Below are 19,576 nucleotides of genomic sequence, written 5' to 3'. Positions count from 1 at the left end.
ACACGTTAAGTGACATTTTAGAGACTTTGACATGTTAAGCCACAATATTCGGGAGTGGCAGCAGTCGAACAAGGAAAGCTGGCACTTGTGTGGCACTGGTCACGTTTCTGTCCAGCGTGAGAAGGCCAGTGACCAGCAGACTTTGCGCAGCAGCAGTCACCACTTCAGCAGATCAGTGACCCAGCAGATGGATAATGCTTCCAAGGAGAACAGAGACCAGCACTGTTCATACAGCAGTGGTCAATGCTGCAGGAACTGTCAGCATACAGAACTCACGTGCTATCTGTATGGGAATAAATTCAAAATAATCATGGACCATGCTGCTCTCAAGTGGTTACTTGGGCTAAAAGATCCCCTGACGCATTGGTCCCTATACTTCTCCAAAATGGACTTTGAAGTCATTCATAAGCCAGGGAAGTAACATTTCAACGCATATTGTCTTAGTAGATAGGTAGTGATATTAGAAGCAGTAGGTCGCGAAGCAGAAGAATGGCAAAAGGCACTGGCTTCAGATGCAGATTGCAAAAGATACGTAACACAATGACATTTTTGTCTGCAGGATGGGGGTCTTACGTCAATAAACTAGACTTGGGCCACACTATTTTTGGAGTGGTGTTGAGATGTGGATCCACAATATGGCGTGCATGGGATAGGGTTTGGAGGTGGATACGTCACGCGCAATGTACGAAGTGGTGTTGGGATGCAGATCCACAATATACCACATACGAGTTAGTGTTGGAGTGTCAATCTGCCACAGACTATATATACAGATCTATGTTCGGAGACGGATCCACCACATGCCACATCTGCAATGGGGTTCGCAGGTGGACCAAACTTCAAACATAGAATACTCAAATACTAACTTGGATGTGGTATATTGTGGATCTGCATCCCAACACCGCTTCATACATTGTGTGTGACGGATACACCTCCAAACGCTATCCCATGCAGGCCATATTGTGGATCTGCATCTCAACACTGCTCTGGAAATAGTGCGTGATGGATCCACCTTCAAACCCTATCCCATGTGAGCGTTGTGTGAAGCAGTCGCCCTCCGTTTCTGGCGGTGGCGTCGCTGTGGCAATCACAGCTTTGGTGTCTCCCTCTGGTGGGAAAGGGGAAAGGTTGCCTGTTCACGTGCATTTAAGGGGCGCTATGAGCTCGCCAGTCGGTCAGTCTGGGGTCAGTCTCTCGTCCCTAGCTTGCTAGTCTGTCTCGTCCGAATTTGTGGCGCAGTGAGAGAACTCAATGAGTGCTCGCCTGCTTGGGGGCTTAGTCCCTGCATCTGAGACTGCGCGTGAGACCGCGAGTCTGCTCGAGTTGCTCAGGCAACGGTCATTGGCGGCTGGATCGATCGGTTGGTCGGTCCCGCACTGAGACACAAGATTACTTGTCCGCCTTGAGCGTCGGCGCATGTGAGGTCACCACGTGAGTCCAGTGGGCCGCGCCGTATAGCGAGGGGTAGTGGCTTCGCGATCGACACGTGAGCAACAGGAGTCAACCCACGACATCGGTCTGGCCGGTGTGAGCGGCGGCGCCGTGGTGTAACTGGTTCTCTGAGCGCTTCTGGGCCCCTCAGTTACCATCTTGTGGTGCTTGGCTCGGTCCTTTCCTGGTGCAGGGATGTCGTTTTGCCAGTCGGCGTGTTTCCTCTGCATGGTTGGGTGCGAGCCAGTATTTCCGCCATCATGGGAGACGCACCAGCAGTGCAGTCGCGACGGAACAGCAGCCGCGGACGGATCAGCGGGCAGTCGGTCGGTTGGCGCGCCTTCCTGAGTTCGTTAAAGCGGCTGGCAGCGGGTGATTCGGGAGAGCGATTTTGGGGTGCTGCGCCAGGTCTTCTCCAGAAATCGCAGTTTATTAGAAGTTAGGTGATTGGTGATAAGTTGTTTCATTTACTTGTTAAATTCTACTTGTTTTCTTGGTCAGTCTCTCGTCCCCAGCTTGCTCGTCTGTCTCTCGTCCGCATTTGTTAGGCAGTTAGTGTCTGTCTGTCTGCCGTACGTTAGTAGCTGCCTCTGTCATGTTTGTCGGATTTGGCGTGTTAACGAATTTATTGCTTGTCGTGTGGTTCAAATGGCTCTGAGCACTATGGGACTTAACATCTCTGGTCATCAGTCCCCTAGAACTTAGAACTACTTAAACCTAACTAACCTAAGGACATCACACACATCCATGCCCGAGGCAGGATTCGAACCTGCGACCGTAGCAGTCGCGCGGTTCCGGACTGAGCGCCTAGAACCGCTAGACCACCGCGGCCGGCGCTTGGAGTGTAACGGCCTAATTCCTGAAAAATGTTTTGATCTTGCCTATCATCTTGAGAGGCGGTATCTGTGTACTGTAGAGCATCTTAAATTGTTTGGCCAACCTTGTAGGATTTTATATAAAACTGCATTTTATGGGCTTTTATTTAAATGATCATTTTAGTATATAAAGTTGCCACCCTTTCGCTGTAAGACTTTTCTTAGAAGTTAAAATCATGTTGCACCTTCGCTGGCAAAGTTAATCTTTTAATTTTAGTGTTTTGTACCATTTCCACCCCTCCTACAGGGTGCATAGTTTGTGTGCTTGTGTGAATTGTTAAAACTTTTATTTTAAGGTAATCTGGTGTGTTGCAGATTTGCACCTGTGTAGTCTTTCAGAGGTTGTTGTGAGCGGTCGTGACTACGGCCGTGTCAAGAGGGAGTGGCAAGGTTCTCAGCCCGAAAGCTCATACACTCAAAAATTTGTTTCTTTCTGCCTCTGAATAAATTGTAACTTGATATTTAGAGAGTGCTTTCTGCTTATAATTTTAAATCTGTTTCGGTTTCATCAGTTACTCCCTGGCAACTACTTCCACGCTCACATGGTGTGATTAAATGTGTTACTGTTCTTGATGAATCGCTAGTAAATAACGTAAATTATTAAGTATATTCTTTGAAAATAAAATCACGGTTCACCATGCTTGGCATATTGTGGATTCGCATCTCAACACCGATCTGGATATAACACGAGGCAGATCCACACTCGAACGTTCTCGGGACTACTGCAGGTCCTGGTAGCCTTCTGTGAGGTGTGCATATGCACAGACATACAGAAAACAGGGCAAACGCTCTGCGAATGTGGAGGCGACTGGATACAGTCGAGTACAGTGCTATATTACGCTTCCAGATCAGTGCATTCGGGATAGGTGTTGGCAGCTGTGCTATTTTTACAAGCAATTTGAGAACAGAGTGAGATGTTATATCGTGATCGCATGGATGGATCTAATCAAAAATCGATAGAATTGCGTAAAATGACGAGGGAATAGGTATAAACTGAGAGAATATACGCCGAAATGTTGAGAAATTGAGGAAGTACTTGCGTATCTTCTGGTTCACGCAGTACAGTTTGTACATGGGAACAAGTATGTGGCAACAGGAGGAACCAAGGAAAACGTCGACATCGAAACGAAGGGAATCAAGGAGGTAGTCAATTTTTTTTCCTCGAGGCAGTATTATACTGTATGTCTGTTGAGGTATCAATGATACAAGCGAGTTGACTATTGTATTTGATGCTTTTCCGGAGGACAGAGAACCATTCACCTCTAAACTTACTTGCATCTGCGTTAAAGGATGATGAGAGTGGACGGAGTGATCGACTGAGATAGAGCTGTAACGAGGTACTATTTAATCGTTGATTGATTCATTCTAGAGAAGTAGAAGTTGCTGCAGGACAATTTTTTCCCAGTGTTTTGTCTGGATGCATCAGTCACGTGACATAGCCTACGTTCTACTCGTATAAAGTCACGTGTTCTGTATGCGGTTTAAAGCACTGTCTACTTGCGATCGTTAACAGTAAGTAAACCTGTCGGTCATCAGAGGACTTCCATCTCATGTGTGATGAAACTTGACACATTCCTCTAAACGAACTTTGATTTATGTGTTGTATTCCATCCCCCCTATCGTATCTTGGGTGTAAAATCGAGACTTCAGCGTCATAACTAAGTTAGCGATAAGAGCTTGTGAGGCGTTGCAATCCCCGTGTACACATTTGCCCGACAGATGTGCTGTTTACAGAGTTAATAATGGGATGACGTAATTTTCACATGTCGGACGCTACTGCTATTCGTTTATTTGGTTCCTTGTAGGATGTATCCTCCGCTACTAACGATCATTTTATATAGGTCTGATGCAGGCATGGTATAATTTCTGAACAGTGTTCGGATGTGAACAGTGGACACAATATGTCTTCGGAAAGATATATTGTGCTTGTTTTACAGTTCGAGACGATAGTTTTTGGTAGAGAAACCGGAATGGAGCATGTATGTCATGCGCTTGAGATAATTTCTCACAAAGCAATATTAACGACGCTACATTCCATACGTCTGATAGGTCGGAAACGCCTGTGAACGTTGTAATCTTAGGCATGTATGTGTTTATGTCCTCTCTCACCAATACCTTTCAGGTTCCGATCCTAGACTCTCGAACAGTACTTTGTAGTTGATAGCTTGGTTGATTTACGTAAAAATGCGTCGAACCCCATCCGTATGGAGCTCCATCGCCTATAAAAATAATTCCTTTCTTGTTCTTCGTAACTGTCTGCTATTAAATCACAGCACTTTGAAATCTGTTACTGTACATCGATAAGGAGTACTAAGCTCCTCGACATGGGCGCATCTCGAGAAATCTAATGGACTTGGACCGGTGAGGATTCGGAAAGCTCAATTCATTCAAGAGACGTGGAGTGTAGTGGTTTCTTCTTGACGGTTGCAGATTAATTCGGTAACGGTGCTACATGGCTGGTTGGTCAATGACAGTGTGAGGAGGGTCTTTCACTCTCTAATTTTACCCTAAGACAGCGAGAATGCCCTGTGACTCCCATACACAGAGAGATAGATCGTAAATTAAACACTATACTCGAGGAGATAGAAATATGTGGAGCGTTGTCTGGTATACTTTGATGATTTATGATGTGTCGACAGAAGTGCCGACACAGTGTTATTTTGAGGAGGCCGATAGGCACGCTATCTAACGCAGACGGGCGTGAATTCTGGAACAAGATACGTTATGACTGCTATCAAGAAAATACGTAGCTTTGGAATATACTTAACTTTATTTACTCCTTGTGATACATCTCTCTTGACTATACAAATGAGACTCGTAAGATACATGCACTGTTATAATTGGCGCCTTGCTAGGTCGTAGCCATGGACTTAGCAGAAGGCTATTCTAACTGACTCTCGGCAAATGAGAGGAAGGCTTCGTCCGTATTGTCGCTAGCAATGTCGTCCGTACAACTGGGGCGAGTGCTCTATCGTATATCGAGACCTGCCTTGTGGTGGCGCTAGGTCTGCGATCACACAGTGGCGACACGCGGGTCCGACATGTACTAAATGGACCGCGGCCGATTTAAGCTACCACCTAGCAAGTGTGGTGTCTGGCGGTGACACCACATTCCTCCCCCGCAAATCGGCGAACGGTCGTGTGATAAGGCTTCCGCCCGCCGTGGGGAGGACCCCATGTTGACGTATGCGAGGAGGTGGGGAGCCTAACAACAGGCGAGGCTGTGCCACCCGCACCCGGCCATTCGGTCCGAGGGGATCTAGGAAACGTCTGAAAACCTAGTCCAGGGTGCACGTCAACATGCGGTGTATGCGCCCGTAATGAGACAGGAGGGGCCGAAGGGTCGACCTCCATTGCGTCGGGGTACCCGACGCGCGATGACGTCATGTGGCCCGGAGCGGGCAAGAGGTCCATGGCGGAGGACGGCTGGTCACTGGAAGCGATCGGCGGCGCGTGACCAGGGAGGCGCTGGGCGGCTGCAGCGAAGCGTCGAATGCGGGTGGCGCCGGCGGGAGAACAGGCGGCGGCGGCGGCGGCGGCTGCTGCGGCGGCGCGTCGCCATGGGGCAAAATGGAAGGCATCGTCGGTAACACCTGGGGATGAGGCGAGCCAGTAGATGGGTCCCCAGGGCGCTGACCGGACGGCACCGTCGCTGAAAGCAGACGGGGAGCGGCAGAACCCGTGCGACGACAGAGGCGCAACTGATTGAGATGCCGACGCACCTCACCAGAGGCCCCCAAAACCAAATACATCGCGCGGCCGAGGCAGCGAAGAATGCGCCCTGCGAGCCAACGCCGGGAACCTCGATAGTTGCGATAGAATACAACGTCGCCTGGAGCAAAAGCAGGAGTCTGCCGCTGCACAGGAACCTGATGCGGCGGATGCAGCAAAGACATCAAGGTGCGATGAGGACGACCGTGGAGCAACTCAGCCGGCGAGCGACCATCTCGGGGCTGAGAGCGATACGAAGACAAAAAGAGCAACAATGCGTCCTCCCGAGAATGCGACTCTTTCAATTTCAACATCTGTGACTTGAAAGTCCGGACCAATCGTTCAGCGGCACCGTTTGACTGAGGCGAAAACGGCGCGGACGTCAGATGTTGAATACCATTGGCCTGGCAGAATGACTGAAATTCTGCGGACATGAATTGTGGGCCATTGTCGGAAACAATAGTCTGCGGAAGACCTTCAATGCAAAAGATAGCAGACAACGCTTGGATGGCGGCAGTTGACGTCGTGGAAGACATCCGGACAACAAAAGGAAAATTACTGAAGGCATCTACCAGAACCAACCATCGAGCATTCCAGAATGGACCAGCAAAATCAATGTGCAAGCGTTGCCAAGGGAAAGTGGCTTTTGGCCACGCAAAGACTTTCCGCGGCGGCGCGGATTGTTGTTCGGCACACGTCATGCAAGAAGAACACATTCGCAATCGCAGCATCGATTCCGAACCAAGTACAGTGCTGACGAGCAAGTTGTTTCGTTCGCACTATACCCCAATGTCCTTGGTGAAGAAGCCGTAAAACAGAGGACTGTAACGAACGTGGGACCACGACTCGGGACTGATCATTATCAGAACGCAACAACAAAACACCACGTCGAACAAAAAGTCTCTCCTTATAAGCAAAAAATCGGCGAACCAACGGATCCTCGATCCGAGACTTTGACAAAGGCCATTGCGTAGCAACAAAACGCAAAACGGTAGCAAGGACAGGATCAGCAGCTGTGGCTGTAGCGACACGACGAAAATCAATCGGAAACGATTCGATCACTTCATCGGTTCCCGAATCAATGAACATGCAAGCAAGTTCGGAAGAATCGAATGCTCTATCCTCAGCAACAGGCAAACGGGACAACGCATCGGCGTTTCCGTGCTTAGCAGTGGACCGATACAAGATATCGTAGCGGTACTGCGAGAGGAAAATAGACCAGCGAATGAATTTCTGCGCTGTACGTGGAGGTACAGGCTTGGTCGGATGAAAAAGCGATGTCAAAGGTTTGTGGTCCGTGATGATGGTGAAGTGACGACCTTACAAGAAATCATGGAACTTAGTAACACCAAACACGAGAGCCAAAGCTTCTTTCTCTATCTGCGAGTAATTTCGTTGCGCAGACGAGAGCAATTTTGACGCAAAGGCAATAGGGCGATCATGCGAGCCAACTTTGTGCGCAAGCACAGCACCGATCCCGAAATCCGAAGCATCTACCATCAACAAAAGGGGTTTCCGGGGATCGAACGGCGTAAGACAAGTATTTGAAAGGAACGCCGATTTCAACTGGCTAAAGGCGCGTTCGCATTCCGTCGTCCAGAGAAACGGAACACCTGTACGGCGTAAGCGATGAAGCGGAGCTAAAATCGAAAAGGCATTGCGCACAGTCACTCACACCTTGTGATTCTAAATCGTTAAACATTCTTGCGACCTCATCACGCAATGCGTGAGGAACATTGCGCGCTCTGAAAAATTTCTGTTGCGCGTTTACTTTCAGGTCCAAATGTGCTTCATAATTCTGAGCGCAACCAAGGCCCGGTGCAAAAATGTCTGCAAATTCATCACATAGACTAGAAACACTGTCTGAAGGCACAGTTTGATTCACTAATAGGACCTGATTTACAATAGACATGTTAAACAAATGAAATAAATCTAAACCAAACAAGTTCACTGCAGTAGAAGAACGAAGAACGTAAAATGACACAAGTTTTGTTTGTCCCTTGTATGTTGCAAGAAGGCTGCACTGTCCCAACACAGGGATCTGCTGTCCCGAATAACTTTTTAACTGAACATTTGCGGCGCGCAACGGAGGTTTGCCCAGTTGTTTGTACGTGTCGTGATTGAGCAATGAAACTGCAACTCTGGTATCGAGCTGGAATGGTATGACCTTGCCATTAAAGTCCAAATCTACAAAAAGTTTATTGTCCTGCTGACGACAAGAGCGACAGTCTCGTGCAATTTGAACAGACACTGGTACAGAATCACTTGCTAATTGACGTGATTTCCGGCGACGTCGACGCACAGTTTTTGTGGGACGAACACAGGCACTGTTAGAGAAAGTGTCACTGGACGAAGTGGAATTAACGACATGAATGTCCATGGGCGAAGGTCCACGAGCCTGAGTGTCCTTGGTTCGATTCCGGCGCGAAGCCAAGGGCCTGGAATGATTGTGATTGTCTGATCTGAGCTTTCTCTGGCAAACACTTTGAACATGTCCTTTCTTATTGCAGAAAAAGCAAATAGCTTGGCGTGACGGGCAATGTTCACGCAAATGTCTAGTAGCACACCGCGGGCATGATTTCACTGCCTTTGTGTGCTGGCGCGGCACACCTGGCTTAGCGCGCGGCGGCAGCTGCGTCGAAGTACGCGAGGGCCGGTTACCGGGCCGCGCAGCGCGTCCAGCGGGCCGGTTAATGTTACACGCGGCTGGCGAAGTTTCAAAAGATTCCTGAGCACAGTCAAGTGTGTCTTGTCTATCCAATATGTCTATCACTTGTTGAAGGGAGGGATTTACTAGTTTCAAAATTTGCTCCCGTATGCGAACATCAGAAACGTTCTGTGCAATTGCATCACGTACCATTGTATCTGAATAAGAAAGACCACAGTCACAGTCAAAAGAACACTCCCTAGTAAGTCCTTGCAATGTTGCTACCCACTCCCTATTAGTTTGACCGGCCGTACGTTTTGTACGAAAGAACGTATATCTTTTTGCAACCACATTAACTGTTTCTTTGAAATAGGCATCTAAAGCAGACAAAATTTCCTCGTAGGACAGAGTTGCTACGTCGCGTCGGGGAAACAATTTCACTATCACACGGTAGGTGGACACACCGACACAAGAAAGCAAAAACGGCTGCCGCTCATTACCTTGAATTCTGTAGGCGGCTAGATGGAAGGCGAACTGTCGGGACCATTCTGTCCAGGACTCGTGGTTTTGATTAAACTGGTGAAACTGCGGTGCAACTGCATGTTGTGGCTGCGGTAGCGGTGAAGCGGCGGCTGCCGCATCGGTTTGAATGGCATGTTGACCCTGGACGAGCTGTCCAAGGGCATCCAATAACGCCTGCGTCTGCTGATTCTGCAAGCAATAAAATTCGGACAGTACATCTGGCGAAGCCATGACACAAATAAATGTAAGCAATCAGAAAGAACACTTTAAATCGTCGCCAAATGATGTGTCGACAGAAGTGCCGACACAGTGTTATTTTGAGGGGGCCGATAGGCACGCTATCTAACGCAGACGGGCGTGAATTCTGGAACAAGATACGTTATGACTGCTATCAAGAAAATACGTAGCTTTGGAATATACTTAACTTTATTTACTCCTTGTGATACATCTCTCTTGACTATACAAATGAGACTCGTAAGATACATGCACTGTTATAATTGGCGCCTTGCTAGGTCGTAGCCATGGACTTAGCAGAAGGCTATTCTAACTGACTCTCGGCAAATGAGAGGAAGGCTTAGTCCGTATTGTCGCTAGCAATGTCGTCCGTACAACTGGGGCGAGTGCTCTATCGTATATCGAGACCTGCCTTGTGGTGGCGCTAGGTCTGCGATCACACAGTGGCGACACGCGGGTCCGACATGTACTAAATGGACCGCGGCCGATTTAAGCTACCACCTAGCAAGTGTGGTGTCTGGCGGTGACACCACAATTTATGTGTTCGAGAGTTAACACTGAATGGACGTACTGCACAGTCATCTATCCATGTTCGCAATGACACTTGCAAAGTGGAGAGGGGCTGGTTTAGCTATGATACTGAAATTGGGAAACTTGCTGTCACATGATTGGCCGCTGTTGAAGTTATTGTAAAATTCTTCACACTGTCAAATGTGATGTTTATTATTAAAGTACTTCGATGGTGTGTTTTCCAGCCCATCCGTCCACTGATATCGCTTATTTGAGTTGGGGAACAAGTTTTGGTGGATGGGCAGCAACATCTGGGGGATTGCTAGCAGCGAAACAGTGATCGTGTACATGAGTGCAATATGAGGAATCAGTCGCAAGGGAACACAGAGGTCAGCTATTCCGTCAGTGTGAGAGACGAGACTAAATGTGTAGCTCGTGAGAAAACTGCGGACCGTAGTTTGGTGACCTACGCCAACGCCATAAAACTCTTCCAGTTTGCTTATGTTGTAACTGTCTTTTATTTAAAATCATCCAGTATTATGCTATCCCCCGTAAGAATATGACTTACGCTGTGCTACGTCTAGTTTCCTGCGAGAGGCTGTGGATCAGAACTTCTTAATGTCAGTTTAGAATCTGGCCCAGGTCACCAAGTCGTGGCAGAAAAAAGGAAATGTTTGACATTGTACAAAGGCGTGTTTGAAAACAGAGTCTGAAGCAGCTAAACACGACCAGAGGGGGCATCTCATAACGATCATTCGCCTAGAGTATAGGTGATCAAACTTTGAAGTGGCCTCTGCGGAACCTGTATATCTAACAGGCGGCAGTAGCAGTAGCAGTTTGAGGTGATGGACTTGGTAAACCGTTAGGAATGCGTAGATGGCTGCATGGTGCGGTTTGCTGGGTAAGCATTGCGAAATCACTTTCTCCACGCTGGAGCCCCACCGCAGCTTTGCGTAATTGCGTCAGTATCGGTGTCTAGGTGACTTAATATATCGGATGAGGTTAGTGGAAGTTCTATACTTCGTAATTTTTCTCTGATTGGGGAGTAGAGAATAACGATGATAACATGTTGGGTTGATTGATTTGAATGGATGCGGATCTGTAGTACTTATATGTAGTTTGGGGACGTAGCACATTGCGCGCATTTCCGTCGAATGGTCAAAACACGGTCCTGTTGCACTAACTCAGATCGTTCTGTTTCTACACAGGTTGCAGAAGGTGGTGGGTATGGTTTTCTCTGACTTTTGCTCAGTTCCGACTTAAAATGGAACGATCGAATGCGCGAAGCTGTAGAAATGGGATCAGGTGCAAGATGTGTAGCCAGGTTGGAATTTTACTGTAGCAGCTAGGTTCGAGGATGGTGACTCGTTTCGAGACATGGGAGTGTGAGAAGTATGATTCATTTGTGTGTGTTATCCGGTGGAGGTATGTGCTTGAATCGAGAGACCCGATTCCAAATCATTGAACTCATTTCTAGCAGATAGCGTAACACTAGAGATCTGAGAAGCTAGTGTACATTTTTCTTCTTAAGACCTCAATCGGCACATCATCTACTACTACTGTTTGTGCTCCTTCTCAATCAGTCGATATATCGCCGAAGCTCTGATATGGTATCAATGTGCTACAAATACTATAGAATTATCTAGTTGGGGCGGTGTGAGGGAGTCGCAAATACCGCTTACATACCACGATCCTTAGCTGAATCACTTTCAAAGTTCAGTGATTTTATCACGAGGTAGCATCGTGGACGGATAATATGCACTCGTACGATCACCTTCACAGTATTTGTCCGGAAAGAAAAACTATCTCATTCAGAGGTCATGTTGTACCTCGATTTGTAAAGCGGGTATAGCTCTTAACATGGATATTTGTGTGCACCTGTAGAACTAAGACTGCTTGCGACAGTAACATGCAGTAGTTGATGCGATCGGTTTTTTCTTTAACATCTTGCCGATTACGGCTCTGTTTCTAAGACACATTGCTAGGACTCGCAAGAAAAACATAAGAGACATGCACACCCATCGTTGATTTTCGTTCAGTATTATTTCGTATCGTAGGCAATCAGTTATTGACGGAGTATTATGCTTACAAGGGAACCTCCCCATCGCACCCCCCTCAGATTTAGTTATAAATTGACACAGTGGATAGGCCTTGAAAAACTGAACACAGATCAATCGAGAAAACAGGAAGAAGTTGTGTGGATCTATGAAAAAATAAGCAAAATATACACACTGAGTAGTCCATGCGCAAGATAAGCAACATCAAGGGCAGTGTGAGCTAAGAAGCGCCGTGGTTATCGTGAGCGGCTGCGGAACGAGAGGTCCTTGGTTCGAGTCTTCCCTCGAGCGAAAATTTTAATTTCTTTATTTTCGCAAAGTTACGATCTGTCCGTTCATTCATTGACGTCTCTGTTCACTGTAATAAGTTTAGTGTCGGTGTCTTGCGACCGCACCGCAAAACCGTGCGATTAGTAGACGAAAGGACGTGCCTCTCCAATAGGAACCGAAAACATTTGATCGCAAGGTCATAGGTCAACCGATTCCTCCACGGGAAAACACGTCTGATATATTCCATACGACACTGGTGACGGCATGTGCGTCACATGACAGGAATATGTTGTCGACCCACCTAACTTGCACACTTGGCGAATGGGTAAAAAGATTCTTCTACCTTGCCCGATTCGGGTTTTCTTGTGGATGTGATAATCACTCCCAAAAAAGTCATGAAAACATAAGAGTTTGTGACATAAACTGCAACAAATGAATGCAACAGTTTCACAGTCGCACAGTTGTCCCTGTGCCCTGTCAAAACATATGTTTTTTACGTTTTTCAAATGTTTCCATGTGTAGACAACTCAGTTTGTATATTTTGCTTATTTTTTTCATAGTTCCACACAACTTCTTCCTGTTTTCTCGATGGATCTGTGTTCAGTTTTTCAAGGCCTATTCCTGTGCCAACTTATAACTAAATCTGAGGGGGGTGCGGTGGGGAGGTTCCCTCGTTAGTAGTAAGGGATGCGTCATATGTTCGCATTTGAGTATCCGGTCTTAAAAAGTATGTGTTTGTGGGAAGGAAATGACTATGTACAGTGGTAAGGATGGTATGGATTTGACTTGGAGTACTGTGATAACAAAGGGAAGAGTGTGTCCAATCGTAAGGAAGGTATAGATATTTCCATTTCCAGAGCCACTGCCGACAGCAGGGTGTATTTCCGATACTTCGCTCATTGTCGAATGCCGTTCAACTGAGACCGCAATCGTAACATTTAATTGTAAGTATGATGATAAAAGATATCTAGAATGATTACATGTATGCATGGTCTGTGGTTATTAATGATTCATGTTTCCCATTAGCAGCAGCACCCGTTCGAATGCATAGGCCTATGGGAGTGTAGGAATGTATCTGTGTTAACTTTGCAGTCCTCTAGACGACCGAATAGTGAACTAATAGTTAGTATGTGTTGGGCAGCTTTCATAATCACGTGGAAATTTGAGAAGATCCTGCTTTTGCGTTGGACCGTTATTCCCTCCCACGTAAATCGTTCGGTTGACTGCTTCTGCACATTTCGCGCCTTTATTTGGTTGAGAGAAGATAGATTGTGATGAATGGAAGACACGTTTGCCTGTTCTCTAGACATGGGAAAGAGGTTAGTTGGCTCGTAAATTATAGGGCTGATTTGGGATCTGTTACATCACCGACATCGGTATTCGAGAGTGGAAATAAGAGTTTCCTCTATTTGTTTCTAGTTACTCAGTGGTTTACAGCATGCTGCACGTCGCTAAAGTTTGGGGTTGTAGATAAATAATTTACAGTCTATATCTTGGGCAATATGTTGCGCTAGGAATCGGTAGGATGCTGTCTAGTGCTCGATATCGAGAAGTACCGTGAAAATGATACAACATTATGGCGACAATATGCGTGTTCTTGTAATCCCTGAGATGTGTGTAGAAAAAAGCGAGCAAGCAAGGAAGCATGAGCAGTAATGCATTTGAGCCGGGGGTAAACGAGTGCACGTTAGTACACATCAATGCACATTAATGTATGCGACACTCTCCCCTTGAAATATACCACTTGGAGTTCATTCTATCATGTAGCCGTTGTAGTTCAATATTCAAGCTCCTGTACTCAGTGGGAGAACAGTGTAGTTGAGTGAGAGTCTTTCCGTATTTGACGATATGTATGACAGTTTGCGAAGTTTAGTTGTCGGTACAGACGGCGCTTCCCTAGAACTAGGGAGCATTGTGACATACAGCAGGCGTGAGTGTATATATAAGATAACTTTTTCGGGTGTTGTAGAGATATAAAACGTAACTGCACTGTTGGTGTAAAATGTGTATATATTGTATTGTAAAGTTAGTGTGGCTTACATTGTGTAAAATGTATATATATTGCATTGTAAAGTTAATATGGTTTATGTTATGGCATGACTAGAGAGGACGAGTGTGTCCTATGATAAGAGTCTTTCCATATTTGACGATATGTATGGTAGTTTGTATGATTTAATTGTCAGTGCAATATGACGATCTGTGTAAAATAACAGCTGAAAGCCTCGTCTGCAGAAGGAAAAAAAAAAGAGGCAGACAGTGCTTCGATATTGGCGGTATCAGTAATCCGGTGGGTAAATTCGATAACAGCCAATCAGAATGCTCGATTCATTCACATCATTTGTGCTGGGAAATAGGAGCCTCTATATAGCGGAGGGAACATTTGCGTATGTTGGAAGCATGAAGGGTAACAAGTGGTGGACTGGGTACCACGTTAGGCCCACGAGGAAGACTGCATTCGGCGCTATTTTCGAAAACAGGTTCTGATAGCATAGGAATTTTTGTGCATGCAAGCTGAGACGTTTAGAAAGCGAGCGTTAACTATTTCTGGGATAGGCTACTATAAAATTCCCGAGAGGTCGTCTTGGGTGTTATTTTTTTAAAATAACAGTGTACGTAAGAATAACATTGGGAACGTTTTAGATGGCGAGTCACCACGCGGATGTTTTGCATCGAGGTGTCAGTGACATTGGGGCGGGTATGAATCTCTGATGTTCCGTTATGGGGAGAGCAGGCTGTGCTATTCTATCAGCAGTAATGACAAGTGCTGCCCTAAGGTGTCTCGCATATGGGGTCTGCGCCTTGGAGTTCTGTGACGGCGGTATATAACAGTAAATGTATACTCGAAAATAGAAGCAGCTTTCACCTGTGTACAGCGGCGGCTCGAGTCTGGGCTCCTGCCCGTTCACAATGGCTGTGTCAACCACATGCACGTGCGGCTCAGCTTGGAGCATCTGCACTCTGTAAATAAGTCTTCGCTCCTGTCCGATCACGTCATCATCGGCGTCCAGGTGACCACGTATTGCGATAGGAATTTCTCTGGTGTTAAGTATGAAAACGGATGTGGCCGCCTCATGCCTGAGGGCACCTGGGTATAGTTTGACAGCTGACGGAGGCGCCACTTCATTGGGGCTGCCTGTGCACTCTACTGGACAGGGGTTGGTGGAGGGTGCTTGCGTGTGTTGATTTCAGGTCTGTAGGCTATGCTATGCGTATTTGGACAGTTTATGAGTACTGAGTGTGTCTACACAGCCCTATGCTGCATTATTTAGGAGGACTCCGAAGGTGTGTAATGAAATTATTTCGGAAAATTAGGAGTTGTTTGCGTGTCTGGAGAGCGTTATTTAGAAGTAGGTTACAGGTCTATGCGCTGTGTGAGATGGCCCCGAGTATTTCTTTTGTATCAGTGTGATAAACAAAAGGCGTCCGCTGTGGCCGAGTGGTTCTAGGCGCTTCAGTCTGGAACCTCGCGACCACTACGGTCGCAGGTTCGAATCCTACCTCGGGCATGGATGTGTGTGACGTCCTTAGATTAGTTGGGTTTAAGTAGTTCTAAGTTCTAGGGGACTGATGACCTCAGATGTTAAGTCCCATAGTGCTCAGAGCTATCTGAACCATTTGATAAAAAAAATGTTCAAAAATAAATAGAGTGCACTCCTTCCTTACTCACCCCAGCAGCCCAGCACAGCCTGAGTCACTGTCGCGCCATTTTCCCCCTACAGACCACCATCTGGGGTTCTATGACATAGATCACGAGACTAATGCAGTAGCCAATAGGAGTGCAGCATTCTACGTCATGAATTAATTAACATTGCGGTCCTAGTGGGAAAATGTGAAAATTCTCATTTCATAATTGAGTATTGAAATCGTACGTTCATTTATGGAATATAATTCAAATTGAATTGGAATTAAGTACTTAGGTAATTGATACGTTAGATGCACTCTGTGGGTGTCACGTGTTCAGTTACATTCGTTAGGGTATTTGCAGAAGACTATCTGTGGCACGAGTATGAACATGCTGGATGGAGGCTGTGACGTCATCAGTCACGCGTTCGCTGACCGTAGATGCACCGCGTATCCCGTTATAAACGTGTGAGAGAGAGAGCAGGCGATCTCGGATTACGTAGTGGGATCGTGCAATGGGTATGTCCTTGAGCACATGGACAACAAAATATATGAGCCAATCTTGAATAACAGTACTCGCGTCATCACCTGACATCACGGTAGCGCACTCTGGTGGCACGATATGAACTAAGCCAGCTGGGGCCTGGACCTTGTGGTGAACATACTGGGTCCCGCCATCTTGAATTACGGTACTTGCATCATCACCTGGCGTCATGAGAGTGCCCTGTGCTGGTGGCCATATGTACAAAGCCAGATGGAGTCCAGACCCAGTGGCGAACACATCTGCTTGAAACTGGTAAAATAATAAAGACAAGTCCTTTTTTACCACGAATCCTTAGGAGGAGGTCGGGTTAGTACAAGTGTCCTTTCTTTTGCGCCAGCAGTGAAACCCCAAGTGACCTATCGTCCCACCAAAATTCAATCTTGGCGCCAGTTCGTACGTTGAAGTGGCGATCGGGTGACTTAGGTTTGCCCAAGTGACCTTTCTTCCCGCCATTTTCTTTGCTTAGTAGAGATAACCGAGGTGTGGTGCATTATCCTGTTGGAAATTGAAATTCGCGCCATTTTTCTGGGGGAGGGGGGCGTGGCACTTTCCCGCCAAAATTCAGACTTCCCGCCATCTTAAACGACATCATAGCCGCCATCTTGGCTGACGTCATGCGGTGTCGCCAAGACTACACGACGCCATCTTGGATGACGTGTTCGCCGCCATCTTGGATACATCTGGCAACAATGCAGAGTGGACTCATATTCAGGTTGTTCCACTACTATTATGAAGTACCTCAAAGAGAACCATCTATTGACACATAGTCAACACGGATTTAGAAAACATCATTCTTGTGAAACACAACTAGATCTTTACTCATGTGAAGTGCTGAGTGCTATCGACAAGGGATTTCAAACTGATACCAAATTTCTAGATTTCCAGAAGGCTTTTGACACCGTAGCTCCCCAGCGGTTGGTGATCAATTTGCATGCTTATGGAATATCCTCTCAGCTATGTGACTGGAACCGTGATTTCCTGTCAGAGAGATCACAATTCGTAGTAACTTGCGGAAAGTCATCGAGTAAAACGGAAGTGATTTCTGGCGTTTCCCAAAGTAGTTTTACAGGCCCTCTGCTGTTCATTGTCTGTACGGTTTAGGAGACAGTCTGAGTAGCTGTCTTAGGTTGTTTACAGATGATGATGTCGTTTATGGCCTAGTAAAATCATCAGAAGATCAAAACAAACTGCAAAAAGATTTAGAAATGATATCTGTATCGCGCCAATATTGGGAATTGACCCTAAATAATAAAAAGTGTGAGGCCATCCACATGAGTGCTGAAGGGAATCCGTTAAACTTCGGTTACACGATAAATCAATCGAATCTAAAAGCATTAAATTCAACTAAATACCTAGGAATTACAATTAAGAACAACTTAATTTGGAAATAACACGGAAAATGTTGTGGGGTAGGCGAACTAAAGACATGATACAGGATTTGGGGTGGACATCATTATAACGAACGTGTTTCTCTTTGCAGTGGGATCTTCTCACGAAATTTCAGTCACCAACTTTCTCTTCTGAATGCAAAAATATTTTGTTGACATAGGGAGAAACGACAATAATAATAAAATAAGGGAAATCACAGCTCGCACGGAAAGATACAGATGTTGAGGAATGCAACAGTAGATAATTATTGTGAAGTTGGGTAGATGAACCCTCTGCCAGGCACTTGAGTGTGATTTGCAGAGTATCCATGTAGATGTAGATGTAGATCTCGCACCTTCCAAATTCCATCTGTTTCGTCCAGTGGAGGATGCACTTCATGGGAAGCGGCATATGGATGGTGGGGAGGTTCTTGATGCAGCAAGACATCGACCAACACAATGGTATCATGCAGGCGTACAGGTTCTTCCTAGTAAGGTGGCGTACGGCCCTCACACTGAACAGAGGTTATGTTGCAAAACTGTTTTTTGTAGCCAAAAGAGTGGGGAATAATATGGTGATTTCAAGAAAAAATCTGTTACTTATCGAGTGGCTCTTGTAATTTCAGTGATTACGAAATCGTGTCTGATTTACAAAGAACTCAACAGTATGAGCGCAGTTATCTGTGTACCTCTTCTGGCCTAGATGCAAGTATTGGTACGTTTGGGAATGGAACCATAAAGCCATTGTACCATCTCCTGAGGCAGTGTGGCACACAGCTGTTGTGGCTTTGTCCTTGATATCTTAGATACTGGTACTGGGATGGTGTTGATGTCCGAATTGGTCCTAGACATATTCTGCCAGGGACTGGTCAAAGAATCTTGCTGGCCACAGGAGTACCTCAACATAAGACAGACACTTTGTAGAGTCACATGTCGTATATGGACAAACAATGAGAAATGTCACCACATTACAGTCGTATGAGAAGTAACACGTGAAGATGCGAGATGTCTGTGACTTGCTGTTGTGCTGTTAGAGCTTCCTAGTCACTACCATCTGTGACCCAAATTCACACCCAATCACTTCTTACACCATGATGCCAGGAGAAACGCCACTGTGTCTCTCCAGAACCCCGGAATGGGACCTCTCCTCAGATCGTTACCATACTCGCTGACGATGGTCAGCCAAATGCGGAACTACAGTTGATCACTGAACACAATGACTGCCACTAATCTCTGATCAATGATGCAGGATAACACAGGATGTTGCATGCAGTCCATTACTTGTTCTCAAATATCAGGCACAGATGTGAAGGGGTTATCATGTGTTTGGTGCATAACACGGTAATCCTCACTTGTCGTAGTCAGATATGGCTGATAGGAACTTTGACGAGTATACCTGCCTTCACTCTCTCTTGCAGCCCAACAGTAGGCCTCTGTCACATGTGTATTGCACGATTTGTTCAGTTGACCAAATGAAGTCCCATAATGAGGCCAATTTCAAACTGTGTTGGCGCCTTGTGAACTCTATCAGACCTGGTAACAACAATAAATACGAATGACACCAATGTCGTCTGGTGGCACTCTTACCTGTCACAGAGAAATCCGGCTCTATAATCATTTACGTACCCACTGAACGTACATACATTACTGGCCATTAAAATTGCTACACCAAGAAGAAATGCAGATGATAAATGGGTATTCATTGGACAAATATGTGATTACATTTTCACGCAATTTGGGTGCATAGACCCTGAGAAATCAGTACCCAGAACAACCACGTCTGGCCGTAA

This window comes from Schistocerca americana, chromosome 8, assembly GCF_021461395.2.
Source record: "Schistocerca americana isolate TAMUIC-IGC-003095 chromosome 8, iqSchAmer2.1, whole genome shotgun sequence".
In the NCBI taxonomy this organism is placed as follows: Eukaryota; Metazoa; Arthropoda; class Insecta; order Orthoptera; family Acrididae; genus Schistocerca; species Schistocerca americana.
This window is presented reverse-complemented; position numbering follows the sequence as displayed.